Source organism: Denticeps clupeoides, unplaced genomic scaffold, assembly GCF_900700375.1.
Source record: "Denticeps clupeoides unplaced genomic scaffold, fDenClu1.1, whole genome shotgun sequence".
NCBI lineage: Eukaryota > Metazoa > Chordata > Actinopteri > Clupeiformes > Denticipitidae > Denticeps > Denticeps clupeoides.
This window is the reverse complement of record NW_021629918.1, coordinates 1-23,683: the sequence shown is the minus strand read 5'-3', so window position 1 is coordinate 23,683 and position 23,683 is coordinate 1. Positions and strand designations below refer to the sequence as shown.

General features: G+C 43.0%; 33 non-coding genes across 33 annotated transcripts; all 33 read left to right on the top strand.

Annotated features, from left to right (window-relative positions):
- The first annotated feature begins 60 nt into the window (after positions 1-60).
- On the top strand, positions 61-132 carry trnag-ucc (transfer RNA glycine (anticodon UCC)). Its single transcript has one exon. It is a non-coding gene; the product is annotated as a tRNA-Gly (tRNA).
- A 154-nt stretch (positions 133-286) lies between these two features.
- On the top strand, positions 287-368 carry trnal-aag (transfer RNA leucine (anticodon AAG)). Its single transcript has one exon. It is a non-coding gene; the product is annotated as a tRNA-Leu (tRNA).
- Positions 369-766: 398 nt separating this feature from the next.
- trnag-ucc (transfer RNA glycine (anticodon UCC)) lies at positions 767-838 on the top strand. Its single transcript has one exon. It is a non-coding gene; the product is annotated as a tRNA-Gly (tRNA).
- Positions 839-1,411: 573 nt separating this feature from the next.
- trnag-ucc (transfer RNA glycine (anticodon UCC)) lies at positions 1,412-1,483 on the top strand. Its single transcript has one exon. It is a non-coding gene; the product is annotated as a tRNA-Gly (tRNA).
- A 640-nt stretch (positions 1,484-2,123) lies between these two features.
- Positions 2,124-2,195, top strand: trnag-ucc (transfer RNA glycine (anticodon UCC)). Its single transcript has one exon. It is a non-coding gene; the product is annotated as a tRNA-Gly (tRNA).
- Positions 2,196-2,836: 641 nt separating this feature from the next.
- Positions 2,837-2,908, top strand: trnag-ucc (transfer RNA glycine (anticodon UCC)). Its single transcript has one exon. It is a non-coding gene; the product is annotated as a tRNA-Gly (tRNA).
- Positions 2,909-3,062: 154 nt separating this feature from the next.
- On the top strand, positions 3,063-3,144 carry trnal-aag (transfer RNA leucine (anticodon AAG)). Its single transcript has one exon. It is a non-coding gene; the product is annotated as a tRNA-Leu (tRNA).
- Positions 3,145-3,543: 399 nt separating this feature from the next.
- trnag-ucc (transfer RNA glycine (anticodon UCC)) lies at positions 3,544-3,615 on the top strand. The gene has a single exon. It is a non-coding gene; the product is annotated as a tRNA-Gly (tRNA).
- A 574-nt stretch (positions 3,616-4,189) lies between these two features.
- trnag-ucc (transfer RNA glycine (anticodon UCC)) lies at positions 4,190-4,261 on the top strand. The gene has a single exon. It is a non-coding gene; the product is annotated as a tRNA-Gly (tRNA).
- Positions 4,262-5,640: 1,379 nt separating this feature from the next.
- trnag-ucc (transfer RNA glycine (anticodon UCC)) lies at positions 5,641-5,712 on the top strand. Its single transcript has one exon. It is a non-coding gene; the product is annotated as a tRNA-Gly (tRNA).
- Positions 5,713-6,500: 788 nt separating this feature from the next.
- Positions 6,501-6,572, top strand: trnag-ucc (transfer RNA glycine (anticodon UCC)). The gene has a single exon. It is a non-coding gene; the product is annotated as a tRNA-Gly (tRNA).
- Positions 6,573-6,726: 154 nt separating this feature from the next.
- trnal-aag (transfer RNA leucine (anticodon AAG)) lies at positions 6,727-6,808 on the top strand. The gene has a single exon. It is a non-coding gene; the product is annotated as a tRNA-Leu (tRNA).
- Positions 6,809-7,207: 399 nt separating this feature from the next.
- Positions 7,208-7,279, top strand: trnag-ucc (transfer RNA glycine (anticodon UCC)). The gene has a single exon. It is a non-coding gene; the product is annotated as a tRNA-Gly (tRNA).
- A 641-nt stretch (positions 7,280-7,920) lies between these two features.
- trnag-ucc (transfer RNA glycine (anticodon UCC)) lies at positions 7,921-7,992 on the top strand. Its single transcript has one exon. It is a non-coding gene; the product is annotated as a tRNA-Gly (tRNA).
- A 357-nt stretch (positions 7,993-8,349) lies between these two features.
- Positions 8,350-8,431, top strand: trnal-aag (transfer RNA leucine (anticodon AAG)). Its single transcript has one exon. It is a non-coding gene; the product is annotated as a tRNA-Leu (tRNA).
- A 228-nt stretch (positions 8,432-8,659) lies between these two features.
- Positions 8,660-8,731, top strand: trnag-ucc (transfer RNA glycine (anticodon UCC)). The gene has a single exon. It is a non-coding gene; the product is annotated as a tRNA-Gly (tRNA).
- Positions 8,732-9,518: 787 nt separating this feature from the next.
- On the top strand, positions 9,519-9,590 carry trnag-ucc (transfer RNA glycine (anticodon UCC)). Its single transcript has one exon. It is a non-coding gene; the product is annotated as a tRNA-Gly (tRNA).
- Positions 9,591-9,744: 154 nt separating this feature from the next.
- On the top strand, positions 9,745-9,826 carry trnal-aag (transfer RNA leucine (anticodon AAG)). The gene has a single exon. It is a non-coding gene; the product is annotated as a tRNA-Leu (tRNA).
- A 399-nt stretch (positions 9,827-10,225) lies between these two features.
- On the top strand, positions 10,226-10,296 carry trnag-ucc (transfer RNA glycine (anticodon UCC)). Its single transcript has one exon. It is a non-coding gene; the product is annotated as a tRNA-Gly (tRNA).
- Positions 10,297-10,869: 573 nt separating this feature from the next.
- Positions 10,870-10,941, top strand: trnag-ucc (transfer RNA glycine (anticodon UCC)). Its single transcript has one exon. It is a non-coding gene; the product is annotated as a tRNA-Gly (tRNA).
- Positions 10,942-11,579: 638 nt separating this feature from the next.
- Positions 11,580-11,651, top strand: trnag-ucc (transfer RNA glycine (anticodon UCC)). The gene has a single exon. It is a non-coding gene; the product is annotated as a tRNA-Gly (tRNA).
- Positions 11,652-12,320: 669 nt separating this feature from the next.
- On the top strand, positions 12,321-12,391 carry trnag-ucc (transfer RNA glycine (anticodon UCC)). The gene has a single exon. It is a non-coding gene; the product is annotated as a tRNA-Gly (tRNA).
- A 642-nt stretch (positions 12,392-13,033) lies between these two features.
- Positions 13,034-13,105, top strand: trnag-ucc (transfer RNA glycine (anticodon UCC)). Its single transcript has one exon. It is a non-coding gene; the product is annotated as a tRNA-Gly (tRNA).
- Positions 13,106-13,460: 355 nt separating this feature from the next.
- Positions 13,461-13,542, top strand: trnal-aag (transfer RNA leucine (anticodon AAG)). The gene has a single exon. It is a non-coding gene; the product is annotated as a tRNA-Leu (tRNA).
- A 230-nt stretch (positions 13,543-13,772) lies between these two features.
- Positions 13,773-13,844, top strand: trnag-ucc (transfer RNA glycine (anticodon UCC)). The gene has a single exon. It is a non-coding gene; the product is annotated as a tRNA-Gly (tRNA).
- Positions 13,845-14,631: 787 nt separating this feature from the next.
- trnag-ucc (transfer RNA glycine (anticodon UCC)) lies at positions 14,632-14,703 on the top strand. The gene has a single exon. It is a non-coding gene; the product is annotated as a tRNA-Gly (tRNA).
- Positions 14,704-15,337: 634 nt separating this feature from the next.
- On the top strand, positions 15,338-15,409 carry trnag-ucc (transfer RNA glycine (anticodon UCC)). Its single transcript has one exon. It is a non-coding gene; the product is annotated as a tRNA-Gly (tRNA).
- A 357-nt stretch (positions 15,410-15,766) lies between these two features.
- trnal-aag (transfer RNA leucine (anticodon AAG)) lies at positions 15,767-15,848 on the top strand. Its single transcript has one exon. It is a non-coding gene; the product is annotated as a tRNA-Leu (tRNA).
- Positions 15,849-16,077: 229 nt separating this feature from the next.
- Positions 16,078-16,149, top strand: trnag-ucc (transfer RNA glycine (anticodon UCC)). Its single transcript has one exon. It is a non-coding gene; the product is annotated as a tRNA-Gly (tRNA).
- A 635-nt stretch (positions 16,150-16,784) lies between these two features.
- Positions 16,785-16,856, top strand: trnag-ucc (transfer RNA glycine (anticodon UCC)). Its single transcript has one exon. It is a non-coding gene; the product is annotated as a tRNA-Gly (tRNA).
- Positions 16,857-17,649: 793 nt separating this feature from the next.
- trnag-ucc (transfer RNA glycine (anticodon UCC)) lies at positions 17,650-17,721 on the top strand. The gene has a single exon. It is a non-coding gene; the product is annotated as a tRNA-Gly (tRNA).
- A 635-nt stretch (positions 17,722-18,356) lies between these two features.
- Positions 18,357-18,428, top strand: trnag-ucc (transfer RNA glycine (anticodon UCC)). The gene has a single exon. It is a non-coding gene; the product is annotated as a tRNA-Gly (tRNA).
- Positions 18,429-18,772: 344 nt separating this feature from the next.
- On the top strand, positions 18,773-18,854 carry trnal-aag (transfer RNA leucine (anticodon AAG)). The gene has a single exon. It is a non-coding gene; the product is annotated as a tRNA-Leu (tRNA).
- The last annotated feature ends 4,829 nt before the right edge of the window (positions 18,855-23,683 follow it).

The window sequence follows — 23,683 nt, the reverse complement described above, 5'->3', positions numbered from 1 at the left end:
AGCAAAAACAGGTCTAGATGCCCTTAGTCATTGTGCAACATGGATACCTTCCTAACTTGTGCGTTGGTGGTATAGTGGTGAGCATAGCTGCCTTCCAAGCAGTTGACCCGGGTTCGATTCCCGGCCAACGCAGTACATCTTTTGCAACAGAAATCTAACCGCTCGTCTGTGCGTTCATTCTTTGGTATCTTGCCGCCATGGAACTTTTTGAGCCAAATTTTTTTATGTTGAAGTCTTCATCTCACACACTCTTTAACAAATGGGGCTATGGTAAAATTTGCTTCATGGTAGTGTGGCCGAGCGGTCTAAGGCGCTGGATTAAGGCTCCAGTCTCTTCGGAGGCGTGGGTTCAAATCCCACCGCTGCCTTTATATTTAAAACTGCAATTAACTTATTATAGACCCAATTTTTTAGTTTTCCTTAAGCTGCCATGCCAAACACGGTACATTCACAGTACACAGCCGGAAGTGAAAAGCTTCATTTTACCCACACACCTTTTCACCTGTCTTTGAATTGCTGACAAAGTCCTGAGCATGGCTTCTCACTATTTATCAAGCTCTAGTTTGACACCTCAGCAGTGCCATGCTCCCTTTAGTAAGAACTACTACAACTGCTCAGACGAATCAGCTGCTTTTTGTAAACGTCACAAAGGTACACCACTCACTTGTACGACCCATCAAAATCTGATCTGTTTTCAACCAAGAAAGAGCAAAAACAGGTCTAGATGCCCTAGTCATTGTGCAACATGGATACCTTCCTAACTTGTGCGTTGGTGGTATAGTGGTGAGCATAGCTGCCTTCCAAGCAGTTGACCCGGGTTCGATTCCCGGCCAACGCAGTACATCTTTTGCAACAGAAATCTAACCGCTCGTCTGTGCGTTCATTCTTTGGTATCTTGCCGCCATGGAACTTTTTGAGCCAAATTTTTTTATGTTGAAGTCTTCATCTCACACACTCTTTAACAAATGGGGCTTTGGTAAAATTTGCTTCATGGTAGTGTGGCCGAGCGGTCTAAGTTTTTAATGAAATTTAACGCCGCGTTCATTATGTGCACATCTCATTTATTTAAAATCCGAAGGATCGTTTGCTGCTGCGATCTGCTAGGTAGTGTGGCCGAACGGTCTAAGTCGCTGGATTAAGGCTCCAGTCTCTTCGGAGGCGTGGGTTCAAATCCCACCGCTGCCATTATATTTAAAACTGCAATTAACTTATTATAGACCCGATTTTTTTGTTTTCCTTAAGCTGCCATGCCAAACACGGTACATTCACAGTACACAGCCGAAGGTGAAAAGCTTCTTTTTACCCACACACCTTTTACCTTTCACAATCTGATCTGTTTCAACCAAGAAAGAGCAAAAACAGGTCTAGATGCCCTTAGTCATTGTGCAACATGGATACCTTCCTAACTTGTGCGTTGGTGGTATAGTGGTGAGCATAGCTGCCTTCCAAGCAGTTGACCCGGGTTCGATTCCCGGCCAACGCAGTACATCTTTTGCAACAGAAATCTAACCGCTCGTCTGTGCGTTCATTCATTGGTATCTTGCCACCATGGAACTTTTTGAGCCAAATTTTTTTATGTTGAAGTCTTCATCTCAAACACTCTTTAACAAATGGGGCTTTGGTCAAATTTGCTTCATGGTAGTGTGGCCAAGCAGTCTAAAGACTCTGTGCTGGATTGAGGCTCTAGTCTCTTCGGAGGCGTGGGTTCAAATCCCTCCGCTGCCATTATTTTTAAAACTGCAATTAACTTATTATAGACCCGATTTTTTAGTTTTCCTTAAGCTGCCATGCCAAACACGGTACATTCACAGTACACAGCCGAAAGTGAAAAGCTTCATTTTACCCACACACCTTTTCACCTGTCTTTGAATTGCTGACAAAGTCCTGAGCATGGCTTCTCACTATTTATCAAGCTCTAGTTTGACACCTCAGCAGTGCCATGCTCCCTTTAGTAAGAACTACTACAACTGCTCAGACGAATCAGCTGCTTTTGTAAACGTCATAAAGGTACACCACTCACTTGTACGACCCATCAAAATCTGATCTGTTTTCAACCAAGAAAGAGCAAAAACAGGTCTAGATGCCCTTAGTCATTGTGCAACATGGATACCTTCCTAACTTGTGCGTTGTTGGTATAGTGGTGAGCATAGCTGCCTTCCAAGCAGTTGACCCGGGTTCGATTCCCGGCCAACGCAGTACATCTTTTGCAACAGAAATCTAACCGCTCGTCTGTGCGTTCATTCTTTGGTATCTTGCCGCCATGGAACTTTTTGAGCCAAATTTTTTTATGTTGAAGTCTTCATCTCACACACTCTTTAACAAATGGGGCTATGGTAAAATTTGCTTCATGGTAGTGTGGCCAAGCAGTCTAAAGACTCTGTGCTGGATTGAGGCTCTAGTCTCTTCGGAGGCGTGGGTTCAAATCCCTCCGCTGCCATTATTTTTAAAACTGCAATTAACTTATTATAGACCCGATTTTTTAGTTTTCCTTAAGCTGCCATGCCAAACACGGTACATTCACAGTACACAGCCGAAAGTGAAAAGCTTCATTTTACCCACACACCTTTTCACCTGTCTTTGAATTGCTGACAAAGTCCTGAGCATGGCTTCTCACTATTTATCAAGCTCTAGTTTGACACCTCAGCAGTGCCATGCTCCCTTTAGTAAGAACTACTACAACTGCTCAGACGAATCAGCTGCTTTTTGTAAACGTCATAAAGGTACACCACTCACTTGTACGACCCATCAAAATCTGATCTGTTTTCAACCAAGAAAGAGCAAAAACAGGTCTAGATGCCCTTAGTCATTGTGCAACATGGATACCTTCCTAACTTGTGCGTTGTTGGTATAGTGGTGAGCATAGCTGCCTTCCAAGCAGTTGACCCGGGTTCGATTCCCGGCCAACGCAGTACATCTTTTGCAACAGAAATCTAACCGCTCGTCTGTGCGTTCATTCTTTGGTATCTTGCCGCCATGGAACTTTTTGAGCCAAATTTTTTTATGTTGAAGTCTTCATCTCACACACTCTTTAACAAATGGGGCTATGGTAAAATTTGCTTCATGGTAGTGTGGCCGAGCGGTCTAAGGCGCTGGATTAAGGCTCCAGTCTCTTCGGAGGCGTGGGTTCAAATCCCACCGCTGCCATTATATTTAAAACTGCAATTAACTTATTATAGACCCAATTTTTTAGTTTTCCTTAAGCTGCCATGCCAAACACGGTACATTCACAGTACACAGCCGGAAGTGAAAAGCTTCATTTTACCCACACACCTTTTCACCTGTCTTTGAATTGCTGACAAAGTCCTGAGCATGGCTTCTCACTATTTATCAAGCTCTAGTTTGACACCTCAGCAGTGCCATGCTCCCTTTAGTAAGAACTACTACAACTGCTCAGACGAATCAGCTGCTTTTTGTAAACGTCACAAAGGTACACCACTCACTTGTACGACCCATCAAAATCTGATCTGTTTTCAACCAAGAAAGAGCAAAAACAGGTCTAGATGCCCTTAGTCATTGTGCAACATGGATACCTTCCTAACTTGTGCGTTGGTGGTATAGTGGTGAGCATAGCTGCCTTCCAAGCAGTTGACCCGGGTTCGATTCCCGGCCAACGCAGTACATCTTTTGCAACAGAAATCTAACCGCTCGTCTGTGCGTTCATTCTTTGGTATCTTGCCGCCATGGAACTTTTTGAGCCAAATTTTTTTATGTTGAAGTCTTCATCTCACACACTCTTTAACAAATGGGGCTTTGGTAAAATTTGCTTCATGGTAGTGTGGCCGAGCGGTCTAAGTTTTTAATGAAATTTAACGCCGCGTTCATTATGTGCACATCTCATTTATTTAAAATCCGAAGGATCGTTTGCTGCTGCGATCTGCTAGGTAGTGTGGCCGAACGGTCTAAGTCGCTGGATTAAGGCTCCAGTCTCTTCGGAGGCGTGGGTTCAAATCCCACCGCTGCCATTATATTTAAAACTGCAATTAACTTATTATAGACCCGATTTTTTTGTTTTCCTTAAGCTGCCATGCCAAACACGGTACATTCACAGTACACAGCCGAAGGTGAAAAGCTTCTTTTACCCACACACCTTTTTACCTTTCACAATCTGATCTGTTTTCAACCAAGAAAGAGCAAAAACAGGTCTAGATGCCCTTAGTCATTGTGCAACATGGATACCTTCCTAACTTGTGCGTTGGTGGTATAGTGGTGAGCATAGCTGCCTTCCAAGCAGTTGACCCGGGTTCGATTCCCGGCCAACGCAGTACATCTTTTGCAACAGAAATCTAACCGCTCGTCTGTGCGTTCATTCATTGGTATCTTGCCACCATGGAACTTTTTGAGCCAAATTTTTTTATGTTGAAGTCTTCATCTCAAACACTCTTTAACAAATGGGGCTTTGGTCAAATTTGCTTCATGGTAGTGTGGCCAAGCAGTCTAAAGACTCTGTGCTGGATTGAGGCTCTAGTCTCTTCGGAGGCGTGGGTTCAAATCCCTCCGCTGCCATTATTTTTAAAACTGCAATTAACTTATTATAGACCCGATTTTTTAGTTTTCCTTAAGCTGCCATGCCAAACACGGTACATTCACAGTACACAGCCGAAAGTGAAAAGCTTCATTTTACCCACACACCTTTTCACCTGTCTTTGAATTGCTGACAAAGTCCTGAGCATGGCTTCTCACTATTTATCAAGCTCTAGTTTGACACCTCAGCAGTGCCATGCTCCCTTTAGTAAGAACTACTACAACTGCCCAGACGAATCAGCTGCTTTTTGTAAACGTCATAAAGGTACACCACTCACTTGTACGACCCATCAAAATCTAATCTGTTTTCAACCAAGAAAGAGCAAAAACAGGTCTAGATGCCCTTAGTCATTGTGCAACATGGATACCTTACTAACTTGTGGGTTGGTGGTATAGTGGTGAGCATAGCTGCCTTCCAAGCAGGTGACCCGGGTTCGATTCCCGGTCAACGCAAGTACATCTTTTGCAACAGAAATCTAACCGCTCGTCTGTGCGTTCATTCTTTGGTATCTTGCCGCCATGGAACTTTTGAGCCAAATTTTTTTATTTTGAAGTCTTTATCTCAAACACTCTTTAACAATTGGGGCTTTGGTCAAATTTGCTTCATGGTAGTGTGGCCAAGCAGTCTAAAAGGCTGGATTTAAATTCCAGTCTCTCTGGAGTCGTGGGTTAGAATCCCACCCCTATCATTATGAACTTCAGAACCTGATGGAACAACTGATGTTTTTAATGAAATTTAACGCCGCGTTCATTATGTGCACATCTCATTTATTTAAAATCCGAAGGATCGTTTGCTGCTGAGATGTTCTAGGTAGTGTGGCCGGGCGGTCTAAGGCGCTGGATTAAGGTTCCAGTCTCTTGGAGGCGTGGGTTCAAATCCCACTGCTGCCATTATATTTAAAACTGCAATTAACTTATTATAGACCCGATTTTTTTGTTTTCCTTAAGCTGCCATGCCAAACACGGTACATTCACAGTACACAGCCGAAGGTGAAAAGCTTCTTTTTACCCACACACCTTTTTACCTTTCACAATCTGATCTGTTTTCAACCAAGAAAGAGCAAAAACAGGTCTAGATGCCCTTAGTCATTGTGCAACATGGATACCTTCCTAACTTGTGCGTTGGTGGTATAGTGGTGAGCATAGCTGCCTTCCAAGCAGTTGACCCGGGTTCGATTCCCGGCCAACGCAGTACATCTTTTGCAACAGAAATCTAACCGCTCGTCTGTGCGTTCATTCATTGGTATCTTGCCACCATGGAACTTTTTGAGCCAAATTTTTTTATGTTGAAGTCTTCATCTCAAACACTCTTTAACAAATGGGGCTTTGGTCAAATTTGCTTCATGGTAGTGTGGCCAAGCAGTCTAAAGACTCTGTGCTGGATTGAGGCTCTAGTCTCTTCGGAGGCGTGGGTTCAAATCCCTCTGCTGCCATTATTTTTAAAACTGCAATTAACTTATTATAGACCCGATTTTTTAGTTTTCCTTAAGCTGCCATGCCAAACACGGTACATTCACAGTACACAGCCGAAAGTGAAAAGCTTCATTTTACCCACACACCTTTTCACCTGTCTTTGAATTGCTGACAAAGTCCTGAGCATGGCTTCTCACTATTTATCAAGCTCTAGTTTGACACCTCAGCAGTGCCATGCTCCCTTTAGTAAGAACTACTACAACTGCCCAGACGAATCAGCTGCTTTTTGTAAACGTCATAAAGGTACACCACTCACTTGTACGACCCATCAAAATCTAATCTGTTTTCAACCAAGAAAGAGCAAAAACAGGTCTAGATGCCCTTAGTCATTGTGCAACATGGATACATTCACAGTACACAGCCGAAGGTGAAAAGCTTCCTTTTACCCACACACCTTTTCACCTGTCTTTGAATTGCTGACAAAGTCCTGTTTTCAACCAAGAAAGAGCAAAAACAGGTCTAGATGCCCTTAGTAATTGTGCAACATGGATACCTTCCTAACTTGTGCGTTGGTGGTATAGTGGTGAGCATAGCTGCCTTCCAAGCAGTTGACCCGGGTTCGATTCCCGGCCAACGCAGTACATCTTTTGCAACAGAAATCTAACCGCTCGTCTGTGCGTTCATTCTTTGGTATCTTGCCGCCATGGAACTTTTTGAGCCAAATTTTTTTATGTTGAAGTCTTCATCTCACACACTCTTTAACAAATGGGGCTTTGGTAAAATTTGCTTCATGGTAGTGTGGCCGAGCGGTCTAAGGCGCTGGATTAAGGCTCCAGTCTCTTCGGAGGCGTGGGTTCAAATCCCACCGCTGCCATTATATTTAAAACTGCAATTAACTTATTATAGACCCGATTTTTTCGTTTTCCTTAAGCTGCCATGCCAAACACGGTACATTCACAGTACACAGCCGAAAGTGAAAAGCTTCATTTTACCCACACACCTTTTCACCTGTCTTTGAATTGCTGACAAAGTCCTGAGCATGGCTTCTCACTATTTATCAAGCTCTAGTTTGACACCTCAGCAGTGCCATGCTCCCTTTAGTAAGAACTACTACAACTGCTCAGACGAATCAGCTGCTTTTTGTAAACGTCATAAAGGTACACCACTCACTTGTACGACCCATCAAAATCTGATCTGTTTTCAACCAAGAAAGAGCAAAAACAGGTCTAGATGCCCTTAGTCATTGTGCAACATGGATACCTTCCTAACTTGTGCGTTGGTGGTATAGTGGTGAGCATAGCTGCCTTCCAAGCAGTTGACCCGGGTTCGATTCCCGGCCAACGCAGTACATCTTTTGCAACAGAAATCTAACCGCTCGTCTGTGCGTTCATTCATTGGTATCTTGCCACCATGGAACTTTTTGAGCCAAATTTTTTTATGTTGAAGTCTTCATCTCAAACACTCTTTAACAAATGGGGCTTTGGTCAAATTTGCTTCATGGTAGTGTGGCCAAGCAGTCTAAAGACTCTGTGCTGGATTGAGGCTCTAGTCTCTTCGGAGGCGTGGGTTCAAATCCCTCCGCTGCCATTATTTTTAAAACTGCAATTAACTTATTATAGACCCGATTTTTTAGTTTTCCTTAAGCTGCCATGCCAAACACGGTACATTCACAGTACACAGCCGAAAGTGAAAAGCTTCATTTTACCCACACACCTTTTCACCTGTCTTTGAATTGCTGACAAAGTCCTGAGCATGGCTTCTCACTATTTATCAAGCTCTAGTTTGACACCTCAGCAGTGCCATGCTCCCTTTAGTAAGAACTACTACAACTGCCCAGACGAATCAGCTGCTTTTTGTAAACGTCATAAAGGTACACCACTCACTTGTACGACCCATCAAAATCTAATCTGTTTTCAACCAAGAAAGAGCAAAAACAGGTCTAGATGCCCTTAGTCATTGTGCAACATGGATACCTTACTAACTTGTGGGTTGGTGGTATAGTGGTGAGCATAGCTGCCTTCCAAGCAGTTGACCCGGGTTCGATTCCCGGTCAACGCAGTACATCTTTTGCAACAGAAATCTAACCGCTCGTCTGTGCGTTCATTCTTTGGTATCTTGCCGCCATGGAACTTTTTGAGCCAAATTTTTTTATTTTGAAGTCTTTATCTCAAACACTCTTTAACAATTGGGGCTTTGGTCAAATTTGCTTCATGGTAGTGTGGCCAAGCAGTCTAAAAGGCTGGATTTAAATTCCAGTCTCTCTGGAGTCGTGGGTTAGAATCCCACCCCTATCATTATGAACTTCAGAACCTGATGGAACAACTGATGTTTTTAATGAAATTTAACGCCGCGTTCATTATGTGCACATCTCATTTATTTAAAATCCGAAGGATCGTTTGCTGCTGAGATGTTCTAGGTAGTGTGGCCGGGCGGTCTAAGGCGCTGGATTAAGGTTCCAGTCTCTTTGGAGGCGTGGGTTCAAATCCCACTGCTGCCATTATATTTAAAACTGCAATTAACTTATTATAGACCCGATTTTTTTGTTTTCCTTAAGCTGCCATGCCAAACACGGTACATTCACAGTACACAGCCGAAGGTGAAAAGCTTCTTTTTACCCACACACCTTTTTACCTTTCACAATCTGATCTGTTTTCAACCAAGAAAGAGCAAAAACAGGTCTAGATGCTCTTAGTCATTGTGCAACATGGATACCTTCCTAACTTGTGCGTTGGTGGTATAGTGGTGAGCATAGCTGCCTTCCAAGCAGTTGACCCGGGTTCGATTCCCGGCCAACGCAGTACATCTTTTGCAACAGAAATCTAACCGCTCGTCTGTGCGTTCATTCATTGGTATCTTGCCACCATGGAACTTTTTGAGCCAAATTTTTTATGTTGAAGTCTTCATCTCACACACTCTTTAACAAATGGGGCTTTGGTCAATTTGCTTCATGGTAGTGTGGCCAAGCAGTCTAAAGACTCTGTGCTGGATTAAGGCTCTAGTCTCTTCGGAGGCGTGGGTTCAAATCCCTCCGCTGCCATTATATTTAAAACTGCAATTAACTTATTATAGACCCGATTTTTTAGTTTTCCTTAAGCTGCCATGCCAAACACGGTACATTCACAGTACACAGCCGAAAGTGAAAAGCTTCATTTTACCCACACACCTTTTCACCTGTCTTTGAATTGCTGACAAAGTCCTGAGCATGGCTTCTCACTATTTATCAAGCTCTAGTTTGACACCTCAGCAGTGCCATGCTCCCTTTAGTAAGAACTACTACAACTGCCCAGACGAATCAGCTGCTTTTTGTAAACGTCATAAAGGTACAACCACTCACTTGTACGACCCATCAAAATCTAATCTGTTTTCAACCAAGAAAGAGCAAAAACAGGTCTAGATGCCCTTAGTCATTGTGCAACATGGATACATTCACAGTACACAGCCGAAGGTGAAAAGCTTCCTTTTACCCACACACCTTTTCACCTGTCTTTGAATTGCTGACAAAGTCCTGTTTTCAACCAAGAAAGAGCAAAAACAGGTCTAGATGCCCTTAGTAATTGTGCAACATGGATACCTTCCTAACTTGTGCGTTGGTGGTATAGTGGTGAGCATAGCTGCCTTCCAAGCAGTTGACCCGGGTTCGATTCCCGGCCAACGCAGTACATCTTTTGCAACAGAAATCTAACCGCTCGTCTGTGCGTTCATTCTTTGGTATCTTGCCGCCATGGAACTTTTTGAGCCAAATTTTTTTATGTTGAAGTCTTCATCTCACACACTCTTTAACAAATGGGGCTTTGGTAAAATTTGCTTCATGGTAGTGTGGCCGAGCGGTCTAAGGCGCTGGATTAAGGCTCCAGTCTCTTCGGAGGCGTGGGTTCAAATCCCACCGCTGCCATTATATTTAAAACTGCAATTAACTTATTATAGACCCGATTTTTTCGTTTTCCTTAAGCTGCCATGCCAAACACGGTACATTCACAGTACACAGCCGAAAGTGAAAAGCTTCATTTTACCCACACACCTTTTCACCTGTCTTTGAATTGCTGACAAAGTCCTGAGCATGGCTTCTCACTATTTATCAAGCTCTAGTTTGACACCTCAGCAGTGCCATGCTCCCTTTAGTAAGAACTACTACAACTGCTCAGACGAATCAGCTGCTTTTTGTAAACGTCATAAAGGTACACCACTCACTTGTACGACCCATCAAAATCTGATCTGTTTTCAACCAAGAAAGAGCAAAAACAGGTCTAGATGCCCTTAGTCATTGTGCAACATGGATACCTTCCTAACTTGTGCGTTGGTGGTATAGTGGTGAGCATAGCTGCCTTCCAAGCAGTTGACCCGGTTCGATTCCCGGCCAACGCAGTACATCTTTTGCAACAGAAATCTAACCGCTCGTCTGTGCGTTCATTCTTTGGTATCTTGCCGCCATGGAACCTTTTGAGCCAAATTTTTTTATGTTGAAGTCTTCATCTCAAACACTCTTTAACAAATGGGGCTTTGGTAAAATTTGCTTCATGGTAGTGTGGCCGAGCGGTCTAAGTTTTTAATGAAATTTAACGCCGCGTTCATTATGTGCACATCTCATTTATTTAAAATCCGAAGGATCGTTTGCTGCTGCGATCTGCTAGGTAGTGTGGCCGAACGGTCTAAGTCGCTGGATTAAGGCTCCAGTCTCTTCGGAGGCGTGGGTTCAAATCCCACCGCTGCCATTATATTTAAAACTGCAATTAACTTATTATAGACCCGATTTTTTTGTTTTCCTTAAGCTGCCATGCCAAACACGGTACATTCACAGTACACAGCCGAAGGTGAAAAGCTTCTTTTACCCACACACCTTTTACCTTTCACAATCTGATCTGTTTTCAACCAAGAAAGAGCAAAAACAGGTCTAGATGCCCTTAGTCATTGTGCAACATGGATACCTTCCTAACTTGTGCGTTGGTGGTATAGTGGTGAGCATAGCTGCCTTCCAAGCAGTTGACCCGGGTTCGATTCCCGGCCAACGCAGTACATCTTTTGCAACAGAAATCTAACCGCTCGTCTGTGCGTTCATTCATTGGTATCTTGCCACCATGGAACTTTTGAGCCAAATTTTTTATGTTGAAGTCTTCATCTCAAACACTCTTTAACAAATGGGGCTTTGGTCAAATTTGCTTCATGGTAGTGTGGCCAAGCAGTCTAAAGACTCTGTGCTGGATTGAGGCTCTAGTCTCTTCGGAGGCGTGGGTTCAAATCCCTCCGCTGCCATTATTTTTAAAACTGCAATTAACTTATTATAGACCCGATTTTTTAGTTTCCTTAAGCTGCCATGCCAAACACGGTACATTCACAGTACACAGCCGAAAGTGAAAAGCTTCATTTTACCCACACAACCTTTCACCTGTCTTTGAATTGCTGACAAAGTCCTGAGCATGGCTTCTCACTATTTATCAAGCTCTATTTGACACCTCAGCAGTGCCATGCTCCCTTTAGTAAGAACTACTACAACTGCCCAGACGAATCAGCTGCTTTTTGTAAACGTCATAAAGGTACACCACTCACTTGTACGACCCCATCAAAATCTAATCTGTTTTCAACCAAGAAAGAGCAAAAACAGGTCTAGATGCCCTTAGTCATTGTGCAACATGGATACCTTACTAACTTGTGGGTTGGTGGTATAGTGGTGAGCATAGCTGCCTTCCAAGCAGTTGACCCGGGTTCGATTCCCGGTCAACGCAGTACATCTTTTGCAACAGAAATCTAACCGCTCGTCTGTGCGTTCATTCTTTGGTATCTTGCCGCCATGGAACTTTTTGAGCCAAATTTTTTTATTTTGAAGTCTTTATCTCAAACACTCTTTAACAATTGGGGCTTTGGTCAAATTTGCTTCATGGTAGTGTGGCCAAGCAGTCTAAAAGGCTGGATTTAAATTCCAGTCTCTTCTGGAGTCGTGGGTTAGAATCCCACCCCTATCATTATGAACTTCAGAACCTGATGGAACAACTGATGTTTTTAATGAAATTTAACGCCGCGTTCATTATGTGCACATCTCATTTATTTAAAATCCGAAGGATCGTTTGCTGCTGCGATCTGCTAGGTAGTGTGGCCGAACGGTCTAAGTCGCTGGATTAAGGCTCCAGTCTCTTCGGAGGCGTGGGTTCAAATCCCACCGCTGCCATTATATTTAAAACTGCAATTAACTTATTATAGACCCGATTTTTTTGTTTTCCTTAAGCTGCCATGCCAAACACGGTACATTCACAGTACACAGCCGAAGGTGAAAAGCTTCTTTTTACCCACACACCTTTTTACCTTTCACAATCTGATCTGTTTTCAACCAAGAAAGAGCAAAAAACAGGTCTAGATGCCCTTAGTCATTGTGCAACATGGATACCTTCCTAACTTGTGCGTTGGTGGTATAGTGGTGAGCATAGCTGCCTTCCAAGCAGTTGACCCGGTTCGATTCCCGGCCAACGCAGTAACATCTTTTGCAACAGAAATCTAACCGCTCGTCTGTGCGTTCATTCATTGGTATCTTGCCACCATGGAACTTTTTGAGCCAAATTTTTTTATGTTGAAGTCTTCATCTCAAACACTCTTTAACAAATGGGGCTTTGGTCAAATTTGCTTCATGGTAGTGTGGCCAAGCAGTCTAAAGACTCTGTGCTGGATTGAGGCTCTAGTCTCTTCGGAGGCGTGGGTTCAAATCCCTCCGCTGCCATTATTTTTAAAACTGCAATTAACTTATTATAGACCCGATTTTTTAGTTTTCCTTAAGCTGCCATGCCAAACACGGTACATTCACAGTACACAGCCGAAAGTGAAAAGCTTCATTTTACCCACACACCTTTTCACCTGTCTTTGAATTGCTGACAAAGTCCTGAGCATGGCTTCTCACTATTTATCAAGCTCTAGTTTGACACCTCAGCAGTGCCATGCTCCCTTTAGTAAGAACTACTACAACTGCCCAGACGAATCAGCTGCTTTTTGTAAACGTCATAAAGGTACACCACTCACTTGTACGACCCATCAAAATCTAATCTGTTTTCAACCAAGAAAGAGCAAAAACAGGTCTAGATGCCCTTAGTCATTGTGCAACATGGATACCTTACTAACTTGTGGGTTGGTGGTATAGTGGTGAGCATAGCTGCCTTCCAAGCAGTTGACCCGGGTTCGATTCCCGGTCAACGCAGTACATCTTTTGCAACAGAAATCTAACCGCTCGTCTGTGCGTTCATTCTTTGGTATCTTGCCGCCATGGAACTTTTTGAGCCAAATTTTTTATTTGAAGTCTTTATCTCAAACACTCTTTAACAATTGGGGCTTTGGTCAAATTTGCTTCATGGTAGTGTGGCCAAGCAGTCTAAAAGGCTGGATTTAAATTCCAGTCTCTCTGGAGTCGTGGGTTAGAATCCCACCCCTATCATTATGAACTTCAGAACCTGATGGAACAACTGATGTTTTTAATGAAATTTAACGCCGCGTTCATTATGTGCACATCTCATTTATTTAAAATCCGAAGGATCGTTTGCTGCTGAGATGTTCTAGGTAGTGTGGCCGGGCGGTCTAAGGCGCTGGATTAAGGTTCCAGTCTCTTTGGAGGCGTGGGTTCAAATCCCACTGCTGCCATTATATTTAAAACTGCAATTAACTTATTATAGACCCCGATTTTTTTGTTTTCCTTAAGCTGCCATGCCAAACAACGGTACATTCACAGTACACAGCCGAAGGTGAAAAGCTTCTTTTTACCCACACACCTTTTTACCTTTCACAATCTGATCTGTTTTCAACCAAGAAAGAGCAAAAACAGGTCTAGATGCCCTTAGTCATTGTGCAACATGGATACCTTCCTAACTTGTGCGTTGGTGGTATAGTGGTGAGCATAGCTGCCTTCCAAGCAGTTGACCCGGGTTCGATTCCCGGCCAACGCAGTACATCTTTTGCAACAGAAATCTAACCGCTCGTCTGTGCGTTCATTCATTGGTATCTTGCCACCATGGAACTTTTTGAGCCAAATTTTTTTATGTTGAAGTCTTCATCTCAAACACTCTTTAACAAATGGGGCTTTGGTCAAATTTGCTTCATGGTAGTGTGGCCAAGCAGTCTAAAGACTCTGTGCTGGATTGAGGCTCTAGTCTCTTCGGAGGCGTGGGTTCAAATCCCTCCGCTGCCATTATTTTTAAAACTGCAATTAACTTATTATAGACCCGATTTTTTAGTTTTCCTTAAGCTGCCATGCCAAACACGGTACATTCACAGTACACAGCCGAAAGTGAAAAGCTTCATTTACCCACACACCTTTTCACCTGTCTTTGAATTGCTGACAAAGTCCTGAGCATGGCTTCTCACTATTTATCAAGCTCTAGTTTGACACCTCAGCAGTGCCATGCTCCCTTTAGTAAGAACTACTACAACTGCCCAGACGAATCAGCTGCTTTTTGTAAACGTCATAAAGGTACACCACTCACTTGTACGACCCATCAAAATCTAATCTGTTTTCAACCAAGAAAGAGCAAAAACAGGTCTAGATGCCCTTAGTCATTGTGCAACATGGATACATTCACAGTACACAGCCGAAGGTGAAAAGCTTCCTTTTACCCACACACCTTTTCACCTGTCTTTGAATTGCTGACAAAGTCCTGTTTTCAACCAAGAAAGAGCAAAAACAGGTCTAGATGCCCTTAGTAATTGTGCAACATGGATACCTTCCTAACTTGTGCGTTGGTGGTATAGTGGTGAGCATAGCTGCCTTCCAAGCAGTTGACCCGGGTTCGATTCCCGGCCAACGCAGTACATCTTTTGCAACAGAAATCTAACCGCTCGTCTGTGCGTTCATTCTTTGGTATCTTGCCGCCATGGAACTTTTTGAGCCAAATTTTTTTATGTTGAAGTCTTCATCTCACACACTCTTTAACAAATGGGGCTTTGGTAAAATTTGCTTCATGGTAGTGTGGCCGAGCGGTCTCAGGCGCTGGATTAAGGCTCCAGTCTCTTCGGAGGCGTGGGTTCAAATCCTACCGCTGCCATTATATTTAAAACTGCAATTAACTTATTATAGACCCAATTTTTTCGTTTCCTTAAGCTGCCATGCCAAACACGGTACATTCACAGTACACAGCCGAAAGTGAAAAGCTTCATTTTACCCACACACCTTTTCACCTGTCTTTGAATTGCTGACAAAGTCCTGAGCATGGCTTCTCACTATTTATCAAGCTCTAGTTTGACACCTCAGCAGTGCCATGCTCCCTTTAGTAAGAACTACTACAACTGCTCAGACGAATCAGCTGCTTTTTGTAAACGTCATAAAGGTACACCACTCACTTGTACGACCCATCAAAATCTGATCTGTTTTCAACCAAGAAAGAGCAAAAACAGGTCTAGATGCCCTTAGTCATTGTGCAACATGGATACCTTCCTAACTTGTGCGTTGGTGGTATAGTGGTGAGCATAGCTGCCTTCCAAGCAGTTGACCCGGGTTCGATTCCCGGCCAACGCAGTACATCTTTTGCAACAGAAATCTAACCGCTCGTCTGTGCGTTCATTCTTTGGTATCTTGCCGCCATGGAACCTTTTGAGCCAAATTTTTTTATGTTGAAGTCTTCATCTCAAACACTCTTTAACAAATGGGGCTTTGGTCAAATTTGGTTCATGGTAGTGTGGCCAAGCAGTCTAAAAGGCTGGATTTAAATTCCAGTCTCTCTGGAGTCGTGGGTTAGAATCCCACCCCTATCATTATGAACTTCAGTACCTGATGGAACAACTGATGTTTTTAATTAAATTTAACGCCGCGTTCATTATGTGCACATCTCATTTATTTAAAATCCGAAGGATCGTTTGCTGCTGCGATCTGCTAGGTAGTGTGGCCGAGCGGTCTAAGGCGCTGGATTAAGGCTCCAGTCTCTTCGGAGGCGTGGGTTCAAATCCCACCGCTGCCATTATATTTAAAACTGCAATTAACTTATTATAGACCCGATTTTTTTGTTTTCCTTAAGCTGCCATGCCAAACACGGTACATTCACAGTACACAGCCGAAGGTGAAAAGCTTCTTTTTACCCACACACCTTTTTACCTGTCACAATCTGATCTGTTTTCAACCAAGAAAGAACAAAAAACAGGTCTAGATGCCCTTAGTCATTGTGCAACATGGATACCATTCTAACTTGTGCGTTGGTGGTATAGTGGTGAGCATAGCTGCCTTCCAAGCAGTTGACCCGGGTTCGATTCCCGGCCAACGCAGTACATCTTTTGCAACAGAAATCTAACCGCTCGTCTGTGCGTTCATTCTTTGGTATCTTGCCGCCATGGAACTTTTTGAGCCAAATTTTTTTATGTTGAAGTCTTCATCTCATACACTCTTTAACAAATGGGGCTTTGGTAAAATTTGCTTCATGGTAGTGTGGCCGAGCGGTCTAAGGCGCTGGATTAAGGCTCTAGTCTCTTCGGAGGCGTGGGTTCAAATCCTACCGCTGCCATTATATTTAAAACTGCAATTAACTTATTATAGACCCCAATTTTTTAGTTTTCCTTAAGCTGCCATGCCAAACACGGTACATTCACAGTACACAGCCGAAAATGAAAAGCTTCATTTTACCCACACACCTTTTCACCTGTCTTTGAATTGCTGACAAAGTCCTGAGCATGGCTTCTCACTATTTATCAAGCTCTAGTTGACACCTCAGCAGTGCCATGCTCCCTTTAGTAAGAACTACTACAACTGCTCAGACGAATCAGCTGCTTTTTGTAAACGTCATAAAGGTACACCACTCACTTGTACGACCCATCAAAATCTGATCTGTTTTCAACCAAGAAAGAGCAAAAACAGGTCTAGATGCCCTTAGTCATTGTGCAACATGGATACCTTCCTAACTTGTGCGTTGGTGGTATAGTGGAGAGCATAGCTGCCTTCCAAGCAGTTGACCCGGGTTCGATTCCCGGCCAACGCAGTACATCGTTTGCAACAGAAATCTAACTGCTCGTCTGTGCGTTCATTCTTTGGTATCTTGCCGCCATGGAACCTTTTGAGCCAAATTTTTTTATGTTGAAGTCTTCATCTCAAACACTCTTTAACAAATGGGGCTTTGGTCAAATTTGCTTCATGGTAGTGTGGCCAAGCAGTCTAAAGACTCTGTGCTGGATTAAGGCTCTAGTCTCTTCGGAGGCGTGGGTTCAAATCCCTCCGCTGCCATTATATTTAAAACTGCAATTAACTTATTATAGACCCGATTTTTTAGTTTTCCTTAAGCTGCCACATGCCAAACACGGTACATTCACAGTACACAGCCGAAAGTGAAAAGCTTCATTTTACCCACACACCTTTTCACCTGTCTTTGAATTGCTGACAAAGTCCTGAGCATGGCTTCTCACTATTTATCAAGCTCTAGTTTGACACCTCAGCAGTGCCATGCTCCCTTTAGTAAGAACTACTACAACTGCCCAGACGAATCAGCTGCTTTTTGTAAACGTCATAAAGGTACAACCACTCACTTGTACGACCATCAAAATCTAATCTGTTTTCAACCAAGAAAGAGCAAAAACAGGTCTAGATGCCCTTAGTCATTGTGCAACATGGATACATTCACAGTACACAGCCGAAGGTGAAAAGCTTCCTTTTACCCACACCACCTTTTCACCTGTCTTTGAATTGCTGACAAAGTCCTGTTTTCAACCAAGAAAGAGCAAAAACAGGTCTAGATTGACCCTTAGTAATTGTGCAACATGGATACATTCCTAACTTGTGCGTTGGTGGTATAGTGGTGAGCATAGCTGCCTTCCAAGCAGTTGACCCGGGTTCGATTCCCGGCCAACGCAGTACATCTTTGCACAGAAATCTAACCGCTCGTCTGTGCGTTCATTCTTTGGTATCTTGCCGCCATGGAACTTTTTGAGCCAAATTTTTTTATGTTGAAGTCTTCTTCTCACACACTCTTTAACAAATGGGGCTTGGTAAAATTTGCTTCATGGTAGTGTGGCCGAGCGGTCCTAAGGCGCTGGATTAGGCTCCAGTCTCTTCGGAGGCGTGGGTTCAAATCCCACCGCTGCCATTATATTTAAAACTGCAATTAACTTATTATAGACCCGATTTTTTCGTTTTCCTTAAGCTGCCATGCCAAACACGGTACATTCACAGTACACAGCCGAAAGTGAAAAGCTTCATTTTACCCACACACCTTTTCACCTGTCTTTGAATTGCTGACAAAGGTCCTGAGCATGGCTTCTCACTATTTATCAAGCTCTAGTTTGACACCTCAGCAGTGCCATGCTCCCTTTAGTAAGAACTACTACAACTGCCTCAGACGAATCAGCTGCTTTTTGTAAACGTCATAAAGGTACACCCACTCAACTTGTACGACCCATCAAATCTGATCTGTTTTCAACCAAGAAAGAGCAAAAACAGGTCTAGATGCCCTTAGTCATTGTGCAACATGGATACCTTCCTAACTTGTGCGTTGGTGGTATAGTGGAGAGCATAGCTGCCTTCCAAGCAGTTGACCCGGGTTCGATTCCCGGCCAACGCAGTACATCGTTTGCAACAGAAATCTAACTGCTCGTCTGTGCGTTCATTCTTTGGTATCTTGCCGCCATGGAACCTTTTGAGCCAAATTTTTTTATGTTGAAGTCTTCATCTCAAACACTCTTTAACAAATGGGGCTTTGGTCAAATTTGCTTCATGGTAGTGTGGCCAAGCAGTCTAAAAGGCTGGATTTAAATTCCAGTCTCTCTGGAATCCCACCCCTATCATTATGAACTTCAGTACCTGATGGAACAACTGAGGTTTTTAATGAAATTTAACGCCGCGTTCATTATGTGCACCTCTCATTTATTTAAAATCCGAAGGATCGTTTGCTGCTGCAATCTGCTAGGTAGTGTGGCCGAGCGGTCTAAGGCGCTGGATTAAGGCTTCAGTCTCTTCGGAGGCGTGGGTTCAAATCCCACCACTGCCATTATATTTAAAACTGCAATTAACTTATTGTAGACCCGATTTTTAGTTTTCCTTAAGCTGCCATGCCAAACACGGTACATTCACAGTACACAGCCGAAGGTGAAAAGCTTCTCTTTTACCCACACACCTTTTCACCTGTCTTTTATTTCTGACAAAATCCTGAGCATGGCTTCTCACTATTTATCAAGCTCTAGTTTGACACCTGAGCAGTGCCATGCTCCCTTTAGTAAGAACTACTACAACTGCTCAGACCAATCAGCTGCTGGTAGAGGGTGAGCTACTCACTTGTACGACCCATCACAATCTGATCTGTTTTTAACAAAGGAAAGCGAATACATGCTTACGTCGACATGTCTTTCGTTATTCTGAAACATGGATACCTGCCTACCATCTTGTGTTGGTGGTATAATGGTACGCATAGCTGTTTTCTAAGCAGCTGACCAGGTTCGATTCCTGGCTAATGTATTCCAAGTTTTATAACAAAATATATCCGCTGCTGCATGGTAGTGTGGCCAAAAAACCTTAGGCGCTGGATTAGAACTCCAGATTCTCTGAAGATATGGGTTCAATCCCACCAAGTAATATTTAACTTCTTCATTATCTGATGGTTTACAGATGTTTTGTCTGAAAATACACACACAACTCCCCTGTGAGAAACTTGCCCTCCTGCACAGAGCACTTCAGACCTGTTTTGCTGCCAGGTAGCGTGGCCAAGTGGTCTAAAGGCGCTGGATTCAGGAAAATGGTTTTCCTTACTAGATTAGTTCATCAACTCACCTCATCTGCTTGTGTGACAACCACAGCTGGAATTTTGCCATCTTGATAAATGTGATCCTGTTTCAATATTTTGCCAACTTCTTTGTTTTCAAGTAGGTTCTGGCCTAATCTGAATCCTTCTAAGATCTCCCATTCTGTAGTAGTGGTTTCCAGAGAAATTATTTGCATATTTGTCCTCTCTGATGAAGTCTTAGTCACTGTATGCTTGAATCCTGTAAAAAAAAAAAAAAAAAAAAAAAACACACACACACACTTTTGTAAAACACAAATGAAAAATAACATTTGATTTACACTACTAAATTTAGATCTGCATTACATAACATTTAACATTAGCCCAGCCACATCTCATTTTTAATAAAGACCTCCTAAAGTTATTTTGAGTATGTCGGCATGGCATGACAAGAGAATCAGTACATTTACATTTACGGCATTTATCAGACGGCATTTATTTTGGCCCCTTATGTCATCAAAAGGGGAAAGGTCACCCCCCCTTTCTCATGCTTTGTCTGCTCAGAGAATTTCTCAACCTCCCCTAAAAAAGTAACTCCATTGACCGTCAAGGGTTGAAAACGTGTGAAGCATTGCAGTTGCTTGGTGATTCAATGTAAAAATGAGCACAAAAATATTTTTAAAACTCAGTGAGTTAATATTTATATAAAAGAAAAAAAAAAGTCAAACTAAAACTGTTTAAACAGTATGAGTGCAAGATGGTTGACTCAAATACGACAAACACTGAATTTGTCAGTGCACGAAGAAAAAGTACGAGTAAACATTTATACTTAACTTCTGGCATTATTAATTCACTGTACACCGTGACATTGGGTGGTAGTAGCCTAGTGGGTAACATACTCGCCTATGAACCAAAAGACCCAGGTTCAAACCCCACTTACAATCATTGTAACCCTGAGCAAAGGATGCTGCTCATTCTCCTTTGTGGAAGCAGGCCCTTTCCACCGAGAAAAAAAATTAAAAAGCTCCACCTCAACCGGTAAACGTGTTTACAAAGGCACATTATGCAAAATAGTCGTAAATAAATGTCATAAATAGAGGTGGGCATAGATCAATTTTCTTAATCTAGAATAATCCCACTGCAATCATGGAATTAATCTAGAGTAAAATAATTTAATCTAGATTAATCTAGGTTCTAGATAAATCTAGATTAATCTAGATAAATCTAGATTAATCTAGATTAATCTTGATTAAAATGGCTCATTTGAATTCTGCCAAAGGCATTCAGAATATGTGTGCTACCCAAATAATGACTAAAAGTAAGTCTTTGAGAACGGGTTTCTCAAGCCAGGTGGCGCATTAGACCAGGGGCTCATCTCCTGTTTCCAAAATGCATCACAAACTGCTTGAGAAAGCTGTTCTACTATGATAATTGGTGATGAAAATAAATTATGTTCAATAAGATGCACTTGTGTTTACCAACTGTTTATTCAGTTAAATAGCTGCATCCATGATACCACGTCATGTTTGATGTGGTAATTCCGCATTTCGAAGACTCGTTCTCGCCCCCTACAGTGCAATTCGGCTAGGTATACATCCGCGCTAAAATATCAAGGCGAAAGTCATCATAGTGTAGCGGTTCTTCTTCTGCGTTGTGTAACCTTTTGATTTCGTTTCTTGAACCACAAATGATGAGCTGACACCCAAGAGATTTTCTGTGCAAAGTGTATTCTGTACAAAAAGCAAGGTCGCATCACACATCGCGTCTTTCTGCACCTCTCTACTCACGCCATGTGTCCAAGAGAACTGAACATTAACATAAAGCATTCACAATTTACAATACTGCATTCCTGTACAAAAAGCAAGGTCGCGTCAGAACATTGCGTCACACATCGCGTCTTTCTGCACCTCTCTCTACAATATACAGTATTAAAAGAACATAAAAACGGGTGCAAAATAACACACATGCAAAATATTCCTCATATGTACAGAAATTAAAATGAAAGAAATAACTTTTTGCACACAAACCCCACGCACCTCTCACAGCTCACGCCATGTGTCCAAGAGACCTAAACCGGGTCTCAAAAAACAAATAAACGTCTTTAGGAAATAAGAAAATAAAAGACACAAGAAAGAAGAAATATACTTATAAATCTAGTGTAACCATTTAACTCCGGCACAATAGCTTGCGTAGTATAGACACAGACCCACCCAGTTTTTAGATGTTTTTGTCAATGTTTCTCTGGTGTATTGAAGTATAATTACAAGCATAATTACACAGGCTTTTATTGACAATTACATCAAGTTTATGCAAAGTGTAAATATTTGCAGTGTTGGCCCTTTTGCTTCTGCAATTCGGCTGTCAATCAGCTTCTGGGCCAAATACTGACTGGTGGCGACCCATTCCTTCATAATCATTGGAGTTTGGCAGAATTTGTGGGTCTTCAAGATTGATCACAAATTCTCAATTGAAAGTAAAGTGATTGTCATTGTGAACAGCCCATGGTGACACAACGAAATGTGTCCTCTGCTTTTAACAATCAGCCTTGGTGAGCAGCAGGCAGCCATGACAGGCGCCCGGGGAGCAGTGTGTTTGCTCAGTGGCACCTTGGTGGCACAGGATTCGAACCGCCAACCTTCTGATTACGGGGCCGCATCCTTAACTGCAAGGCCACCAATTGGATTAAGGTGAGATTCCTGGTCGTGGACCCAAAATTCCATTGTTTTGTTCCTCAAGTCACTTAGTTGTCACTTTGGCCTAATGGCACGGTGCTACGTCATTCTGGAAAAGGCATCGTTCTTCACCAAACTGTTCTTGGATGGTTGGGAGAAGTTGGTGTAGGAGGATGTTTTGGTACCATTCTTTATTCATGGCTGTGTTCTGGCAAAATTGTGAGTGAGCCCACTCCCTTGGATGAGAAGCAGCCCCACACATGAATGGTCTCAGGATGCTTTACTGTTGGCACGAGACAGGACTGATGGTGGCGCTCACCTTTACTTCTCCGGGCAATAATCTTTCCAGACACCCTAAACAATTGGAAAATGGGCTTCATCAGAGAAAATGACTTTAGTACAGTCCTCCGCAGTCCAATCCCTGTACATTTTGCAGAATATCAGTCTGTCCTTGATGTTTTTCTTGGAGAAAGGTGGCCTCTTTGCTGCCCTTCTTGACACCAGGCCATCCTCCACGTCTTCGCCTGACTGTAAGTGCAGGTGCACTCACACCTGCCTGATACCGTTCCTGAGCAAGTTCTGCACTGGTGGCACCCCGATCCCGCAGCTGAATCATATGATGACTGCACATGTTTCCTTGCGGTAACCATGGTAAACAGAGGTAAACATGGTAAAATTATCTCCAGCCTTGTGCTCGTCAACACTCTCACTTGTGTTAATGAGAGGATCACTGAAATTCTCTCAGCAGATCCTTTTGTGGGCCCTTTAGTCCTCTGTCCTTTATTCTTTTCAGCTGCTGCTGCTGCTGCTCCTCCTTCCAGTCCTCCACAGACTTTCACAGTGTGGTACACCCGCGATGCAAGTTTGACCAGTGTCCATCCTCTTTGGTTGTCCACACCTGCTGCAGCAGCTTCGCTTGCGTTCCTCTTCCTGTCTGTTGTGGTCCTGGGAGTGCGCCGTAGTGCCGGAAGAGGAGGCCGCTTGGTAGCACAGGGGCTGGGGCCTTTCCTGCTTCTGAGGTGGTGGTAGGTATCTCAGGAGGAGGCTGAGAAGGAGGCAGAGGAATTGTATAATTGTTATTGAAGAACTGTTTGGTGCACGCGAAGAAGAGGCTTCCTGTGAAGGAGCAAGGTGCACTGAAGCTCCCAGTGAAGTCCTCACAGTGATGTCCCCACAAGATCACATGGTTGGAGGAGGCAGACGCAGGAAAGAGGCCTGTGGTTTAAAGAGAAGACACATTGTGCCTTTCCATCCTTCTAAAGACAGAAAAATGTATTAAGGTAAATTATAATATGAGGTGAAAGTTAAAGCATTTGTATTATTTAATTAATTTGGCTGCGATTAACACTTTACCTACAGCCCAGGTCTGGTCTGGTATGGAGGCTGAAAATACACAAATAGAGACACAGTAAACATAACCACAGTAAACAT